The following is an 8,898-nucleotide window of genomic DNA, read 5'->3' as shown; positions in this document are numbered from 1 at the left end:
CAATCCCCTTCAGCTTTTAGATGCATGGCCAGTTTTTCGAAGAATTGTTTTCAGTCACGTCGTAGAAATGGTGTGTTATTCTGGCTCCTTCTTCTGGCTGCAGTTAATACATGGTTGTACACCAATTGTCTCTCAATCCAGCTGCCTTTTATGGTCCCCTTTTTACCCGAGGGAGGGCATTTAGGAGTGTTCTTTGCCGTTCTCAGTGGTTTGTCCCGAGTTTCACTCGCACTTTTGCCCACCTGCAATCGAATTGGCGTGGAATCATCATTGGCAGCCACTTATTTTCTGGGGCTACTTTTCAGTGTCGCCATCATTTTTCTATGGGACAAAACGACGTCATATGCCAATAGCAGTTTTCTTTTCTTCTTAAACTCAATGCTTGTTAACTCATGAGCTAAATTGCTGCGATAGTCCTGTAATAACAAACGCTGTTTCAGTGTTTTCCAAATCAAAACTAAAGCAGTGGAAAAATTGTTCGAACTTTGAGAAGTCTTACCAAAATAATCAAACAATCATTGGTTGAGTTTGATCAGTTTTAGGCTTTTGCCGAATCCATGTTTTTTGACGGGGTGATTTAGATCTTCTATCTATGTCAAAGCCTCAGAAATACCAAAACTACCCTGTTATGAAGTTTTTGAGTTTTGGAAAAAGTTCATATTGATTCTCAGGTGTCTCAGGTGCTTCAATAAAAACAAACTTTGTATTTCGATTTAAAATATAGCATCATAGGAAGACCCTCTGGAGAAATTTCGTAACTAGAGTTCATACAAGCTTTTACACGATAACTGAAACCCGAAATTATTTTCTGAAGTTAGGGTCAATTTCACAAAAAGTTTCATCACATTGAAAGGAGAAGAAAAATGCGAACAACTTAGTACTATCCTCGAAGACAAAGTGAGCATCGGTTTGTTCATTTCGACTTTTGTTCTCGTCTCTCTCGACGGATTAAGAAGCACTCTGATATACGGGTGGGCTGAAAGGGACTTCCCCGCCAGCTTCCTCACTGCAATCCTAGTTGGCGAGACTTCGGGGGGATTTCTCGCAACTATAATCGCCGCTATTCAAGGAGTCAGAATTAATTTCTCGTCATCATCAAGTGAACAAATATCTGGTCAATCCGTTGGGACAAATGAGACGTTGTCGACTGATTTTGTTTTCGGTCCAACAGTTGCATTTCTAATTTTTTGTTTTATTTGCTTCATTGCAACTGTTTCGCTCGCGCTTTTTATGATGATAAATGGACGAATTAGTTCTTTGCCGAAATATGACAATGATGTAGAGCAAGATCATGATTGGCCAGATTCGTTTCCCACTCAAAATCAAGCGCTTCTTCCATCGAAAGAACAAAAGGTAAAAAGAGAGATCAGTTCGGCTTCATCTCATGGCTTATTTCAAAGTATTGATGGAAGACCTGCTCACAGATACTTCTTGTATTTTGTGCTGGCACTGTCCACAGGAAATTTGTTCACCTTTGCGCCTTCTTTTTTCTCGTTTACCACATTGCCCTACAGGAATCAATCAAACTTTGTGCTCGCCATAGAAGTTTAGAAATGCGCACAAATTTTTGACTGGATTCGTTTTTTGGAAAACTTTATCTTTTTTCACGCTAAAAACAAATGGAATTGTTTTTGAATTTTACTAGTTGTTTTTTCGTTTGTAGCGAAACTTTTTTTGGGGCAATTTTTGTTTTTTTTAAGTCAGTTTTGGAATAAAAGGATATTAAAGGTGGTTTCAACCAAAAACTGGAAGTCACTAACTAAGCTATCTAGAAAAAAAGTGTTATGACAGTTGAGAGGGTGAGAGAAGCGGGAGAGGGAGAGGGAGAGGGGAGGGGTGGATTTGGGAAATTTATGAATGCTTACTTTGCAATGGATAGCCTACAGTTTGATTGATCTAATGTGTTCTACAGCCAGAGATGCTACACGTGGTCAGTCTGCTTATGGGGATTTTGTTTACTCTTATCCACCATAGTGTGTCATTTCAAGGCCATACAAACAGTTGCTTTTTCGTTTTGACACTCTTATTGCAGCTAGCTGTTTGTTGTGTCTTGATAGCAATCGCTCGAACATGCTCTAATTTGGGGTAAGGAATCATTTAATTGGGCCAGAAAAAAGTATATGTATAACTACTATATGCCTGAGTTTCGTCTGAAAAAAAAGAGAAAACTTTTAAAACAAGAGAAGCCGGTTGCTGTACAAGTAGCACAAAAAATTCCGACCACATTTTTTTTGCAGAGGAAACACTCTTTGCTATCATTTAATGACATCAATTTTCAGCCATCAAGTTAGGGCCTAATCTTTAGCTAAACAACTGGCTAATTACTGATTCCCTAGACCCCACTCCCACCCCCCTCTCAGCCATGCTCCGACAGCAATTACGGAGTCCTTGATCATTTTACTCTGGATGGCCGAAGGGTTCACCGGATTCGCCCTGATTTCTTCCGCCCTCCACTGTCTGCGCAAGATGGAGTTGGAGAGTGTGGTGATGGTCGGAATAATCTGGCAGAATTTGGGCTCGTTGACAATTGGAGTTATCGCGTTCTGTGTTCTGCAGTTTACAGACTGGTTTTCTAATGGAGCGTACAGTTAGATGATGGGAGAGTTTTGCAGGAATCTAAGTTCCAGCTTGAGTACAGTCACTGCGAAAGTTCACTTGCCGACAACGATAGACCACAGCAGACTAGCTTATTTTATAGTAGTTTTCTTTAAATCAATATAAATCAACAATTTATAGTCGTTTATTAAATTAAAATAAACCTTACATGATTTAATTGAAAGTCATTCGAAACAGAGTGCCCGCACTGGAGTTTCATGAATAATACCCGGGATGACCTCCATAGACCGAAAATGCTAATCATACAATTTCATACACTTAGTCTATGGAAAAATGCTAATCATAGAATTTTCATAAATTTTTGCAAAATGAGTTTAATCGATTTTAAAAGGTATTTTATTGTTGTTTTGGTATCGAAATTGGTATCTCTTCATTAAAAAAGGAAAAAAAATGGTATGAAAAAAATGCTAATCATACAATTTCCATATATGGAAATTGTATGATTAGCATTTAAAAAAAAATTTTTTTTTGAAAAAAACGCTTTGAACAATCAATTCGACTGCTGGCAAAACTTTAAAGCGTTTTTTGGGCTGCTACAACTGAAACTTTGACTTTTTTTTTATTTTCGTTTTTTGACAAAAAAACACTAGTCATACAGTTTCCATATATGAAAATTGCATGACTAGCGTTTTTTAGAAATAAAAACCAAATTTGAAAAAAAGAATCCAAAATTTCCAGATTGTAGATAATTGAATCAGCACATTATTTTGGTGAACTTGATGTGAACTGTTTGCAGTGACTCGTTTGCTTAAAATAGACTTTGTCAGACATCAAAAACTTCAAAAAATACACGTGTTTTTCCGAGAATCAATGACAAATCATGATAGGTTCTTCTTCTAGAAAGCGTTCTTGGTTTTAATTTAGCAAAGGTGGACAGACAAAACGGTTCGTTTGCGATCATTTAAAGCAAGAGTATTGTTGTCTATGGATGTATTATAATTTTTTCCTTTTTTTCAAGTAAAAATCTTATATCACGAATAATCATTGGGATGGTTCGGGGAACATACTTTTTGAAACCTTCTCGGACATGATTCAAACCAGCTCGAAGTTTGAGATCTTGTCTCCATAGAGAAAAAACTGGGCCGGAAAGTTTCAGATTGAGTCTATTTTCTAGTAAGTAGGTCATAAAGTGCCTGCTCGCTCGCTTTACCTGCTTGAAAGTAGCTATTTTTCTTCTTATACCGAAAAGCAAGTTTTCATCACGTCAAGACAAAACTTTGAAGCTTCAAAGAACACTTGGGTGACAATCATTTGTAACAGAACATTTGAAAATAACGTAGAAAAATCAAAAAACATTTTTTCAAAATTTGCTTTGAAATGTTTTCTGATGATTTTTTTTCCTTTTCTTTTTCTTTTGTTGTTCAATTTTTGATGACAACTGTTAGGTTTTATGTCCTAACTGTGATATAATCTTTCTAGAAGAGCCTAAAGGGCAATTTAATTAACACGAAGTCGTTCATATGATTTTTTTTGCTTCTGCTAGTTGCTCTATTTCTTGAACAAAACCTTTTTCTTTTTTTCAATGATTTTTTCTGTTTTAATTTTTTATGTTTTTTTCTCCTGGTAATTTTTTGCCAATTCTGAAACAAATTAAGTAAAAATTTCGAGCGAGTTTGGTCATCTTGATTGAAATTCTTAACAAAAAGCTGAATAAAGAAGATTATTAAAAAAAATCCTTTCTAATATCGTTGAAACGCATAATTTCTGTGTTTTTTAATTTTTTTCAGAGTTTGCCGATAAATCAGAAAAATAAACAGCCAAGTTTGAATTGCATATTTGTTTTTCAATTTTGGCGTAGAAAAAAAAGAATTGCAATTTTGATAGAAACTTCAATTTTGGTGTAATCTAGAAATAAATGATTTTTTAAATCAACTTCGTTTTAAATTAAGCTCATATCATTTGAAATAATGGACACATTCAAATTAGAAAATCATAGACCAGCTATTGTTTTTCGGTAAAAAGGTCGTTTATCAAAATTTCGTATAACCAGGAAAAATTCGAGCCGTATAACCTGGTTTTCGATTATGATCTGACCAAAGGTTTGGTTAGATCGACCAGCTGTTCTCGACGTTTTTTTTTTGAAGCTGCTTTCGAAAATCAACATGCAACAATTCATAATATATTCAACGACAAATCCGGTTGAGTCTCTGCTTTCCTCGTCGAAAGCTCGAGTATAACTGCATCAAATAAATTCATTCCATTTTGTCATTTATTCGTCGTCTACGGTTGATACTTGTACTAACTGTAATTGAAATAGAGATTGTAGAATGCGCACAGCCAAAACCGTAGGGTCAATGATGTCTGTTTCTCAGAAAGACACTTCGATGACGTCAACTGTCGTTCTCGAACTGCGGGTTTGGCTTTTCTGAAGATACTCACTAAGCTTTATGCCAACCTTACAAGAAAAGCTGCGGGTTTCAATTTTTTGCTTATGGCGCTGCACCGCACCTTGAATCGATCGGGTCCAGCAGCAATGACAAGCTAATGGTTGATGGCTATCAATAGTTTTTTCTCTTGGCGAGTAACTTCTATATAATTTTTGGCAGGACAATAGCAGCAGTTTTGTTGGAGCTAACAGGAATAGTTTTATAAGAAATTTAAAATGTTAATACAAACTTTTTCGAACATTTTGTGCATCATCAGGATTAAAAATTTTATTATAAAATAATTACAAAACGATCAAAGATCTTAAAATTGAAAAACATGTCTAAAAATGCTGTAAAATTTTTCGACCAATCAAATTTAAACAACTGTAATTTCATAATAAATTACGTAATCATTAATAACATTTTCCGGTAAGTTTCTTTTTTTTTCTTTTTTTTTCGTTCATGGTTATTAAGTTTCGACTTTTGAATGTTTTTGATTCTGACAAGTCAGTTTTTTATTTTTCAGCCATGTTATACGTAAACTACAATTTAAGTGATAATTTTCTAAAATAATTAGCTCCTGAATTCATCGCGTGTGTTGATCCTCGGCTTATCCCTCCAATTATGCAAAGCCTCTAGCGTGAGTAGCTTATGAGTGTTAGCTGCTTGATCTATGATCTCTGACTTCAAGTCAGCAAAACCGCCTACCTCCTTAATACAATCTAACAAGTGTTGCCCTACTGGGGTGTCTTCTTTAGGGTTTTCATCGACCCTCGTGGCTAAATGTCGGTCTGTCTAGACGACATAGGTGGAGTTACATCCACTACATCTAATCTTTAACTCAGTTCACGAGCAAAAGAAGTTTTGAGGGATGGCAAGCATATTTTCAGTTTTCAGAATGAATGGCAAGAATACTTTTCTTTGCATTGCCGATTGAAATCCTGAAGCTTTCTTGTCGCTCATACTCAAAGATTACAGGATGATGTATAATCCATCTAGAGCACCTCGTTAAGGTGAGCATCACAGCGAATGATGCGCTGTTGTCGGTCATGTTCTAAGCAGTCTTAGATCTAAGAAAATTGACTGACAATAATTTGAATTTCACCATGTGTTAATTTCAAAGTTTTTCTTTCCGTTATTAAGTTGAAGCTGCAATTTTCTCACTGAAAATGCTATGTAGATGGTCGTTTTTGATTGCAAATGCACTTTGGCAGCAATTTAAAAATGTTGGCTGCAATTTTTGGTAATCATTTCGGTTTTAAAAACGGTGCAACTACTTTTACGAATTGCCGTCTTATCAATTTACTGATTGGTTGAGAATAATTCTAAGCTGCAGTGATTTTGCTCCGATGATGCCTTATATAGGTCATAATATCACACCCTGTGATTGCCCAAATATAATTTTTCAGATTTTTTTCCGACTGTCTCTTTTTTTTTCATTCATTTCTTATAGTGATGTAACCTTTTTTGCTAATTGCCGTCTACCTATTCACTTATTGGTTGAGTGTAATTCTAACCCGCACTAATTTTGTTCCAATTATGCCTTATATAGGTAATAATATCACACCCTGTGATTGCTTCGGAGTCATAGTTCAGGGGGCCACGACCTGTGGGTTGTCTTCTCACTTCAGGTTGAGTACTTCCTAGATTTTTTCGGAAACGATCGCGCCCTTAAGGTTTTTTACATGCTTCAATACGTCGTTGTTCCTTTTCCAACTGTATGTTGGCTATGTTTAATCATAAGGGTCGTTAGGGTTCAAGGAAGCTTATATGTCATAATTGATTTGTTAGTGGGAGCAAAATTATCTTTTTTCACTTTATATGACGTGTGGGGGATGTTAAAAATTTTATTTCGTTGCATTTAAATTTTTCATGTTATTTGCGCTTCATAAAATTTAAAAGGCACTCGGAACATTCAGGGCTTCGACGAGAAGTCTTGTCCTCTCGTGTTCGATGTTTCATTTCAATCGATACTCATTTCGGTTAGTTTTTTTCGAGCAGAAATGGTGGAGCTCTTTCTCCTTTTTGTTTGGCCATTTATTTCAAGCAATCCGAGCACCACCTAATTTATTGCACGTTCTTTTGACATCCTGAAGACACACAGCCATATATTTTTAGCTCATTTTTGTTTTTCATCGGATAGATTTTACACTCAAGGTGTATAGGTGCCTGCTGATTTAAATAACACTTAATTTGTTTTCAGGTCTGGTTTGATAGATTGAACTGCTATAATCATTCGGTTCCCAACAATTCTCGCCTATCCAACTCATTTCTTTATTTCAATTCATAATTACACAGTACTTCTTTTTCAACCAAATTATAGCCTTGATCAATGTCTCAAATAAATGAGTCTAAAAATATGTTAAAGTTTTTGCCCCCCAAAGTTTCCCAATTGCATTCTGACTCCATTACTATTATTGAGCCCGTAGTCAATTTCAAAATACCTAAGAAGTCTGATAATCAACTACCAACAGGAAAGCAACCTTCATGGGTGAGTTTTGCGGAGTAATTTGCTCCGATGATGCTTTTTATAGATAATAATATCCCACCCTGTGATTGCTTCTGAGTCATAGTTCAGGGGGCCACAACCTGTGGGTTGACCTTTCCCTGCAGGTTGACTACTTCCTAGTTTTTCTCAGAATCAATCGCGCCGCTAAGGTTTTCTTACATTGCTTTATGATACTTCATTGTTTCTTTAATATCTTTTTTTTTTTCATTTCTAGTATCTTTTTTGCCAGTTATAAAATATTGTATTACCAGACCAATCGAAAAATGCGAAAACAAATCAACAAAGGGAAACAATCTCAAATCAGCTAATTGAATCTTCACTTTTGGGAAGAAACCTTATTTCTTTGCTGGTTTCTTGGCCGCTTTCTTTGCCGGAGACTTCTTGGCTACTTTTGGCTTAGCTGGACTCTTCTTTGCTTTCTTGGGCGAGGCCGCTTTCTTTTCTGCGGGTTTGGCTACTGCTGGTGCGGCTGCCGCCGCCGCTGCCTTCTTGGCTGGAGACTTCTTTTTTGGGCTAGTCTTCTTGGCGGGTTTCGTTGCCGCTGACTCTTTCGCAGGAAGCTTAAAGCTCTTTCGCAGGAGGTTTTTTTCAGAAGTTGAATAACTCTCAATACCAATCAATGAGTGGGGATTCAAGTCGGTAATAGAAGCGCAGATGGCTTGTACTTAAGGAGCGAAATCTATCCTTTTGTACTTAATATGGCGTGTGGGGGGTTGATTTTCATTAGAAAAAAAAATTTTCATTTTGTTTTATTTCGCGCTATTAACGCGTAAGCGAGATTTAATCCGTCTTAGAAATCGTTCCAAATTCGTTTAACGAAGCTTATTTGCCATAAATGATTTGTTAAAAGTAACGAAATCTATCCTTTTGTACTTAATATGGCGTGTGGGGGGTTGATTTTCATTAGAAAAAAAAAATTTCATTTTGTTTTATTTCGCGCTATTAACGCGTAAGCGAGATTTAATCCGTCTTAGAAATTGTTCCAAATTCGTTTAACGAAGCTTATTTGCCATAAATGATTTGTTAAAAGTAGCGAAATCTATCCTTTTGTACTTTATATGGCGTGTGGGGAGATGATTTTCATAAAAAATTATAAAATTTTAGAATTTTTTTTCATTTTGTTTTATTTCATTGAATTTTTTAAATGTTATTACTGCTCCATAAATCTTAAAAGGCATTCGGATCATTCAGGGCTTGAAGATTGCCATTTTGGCCAATTCGGGAAAATTAACGCGCGATATATTTCGCGCTATTAACGCGTAAGCGGAGAGTTAATCCGTCTCAGAAATCGTTTTAAATTGGTTAAAAGAAGCTTATTTGCCATAGATGGTTTGTTACAAGGAGCGAAATCTATCCTTTTGTACTTTATATGGCGTGTGGGGGATGATTTTCATAAAAACTTATAAA

This window comes from Symsagittifera roscoffensis, chromosome 2 (genome assembly GCF_963678635.1).
Source record: "Symsagittifera roscoffensis chromosome 2, txSymRosc1.1, whole genome shotgun sequence".
Taxonomy (NCBI): Eukaryota; Metazoa; Xenacoelomorpha; order Acoela; family Convolutidae; genus Symsagittifera; species Symsagittifera roscoffensis.
Note: the sequence above shows the minus strand (reverse complement) of the source record.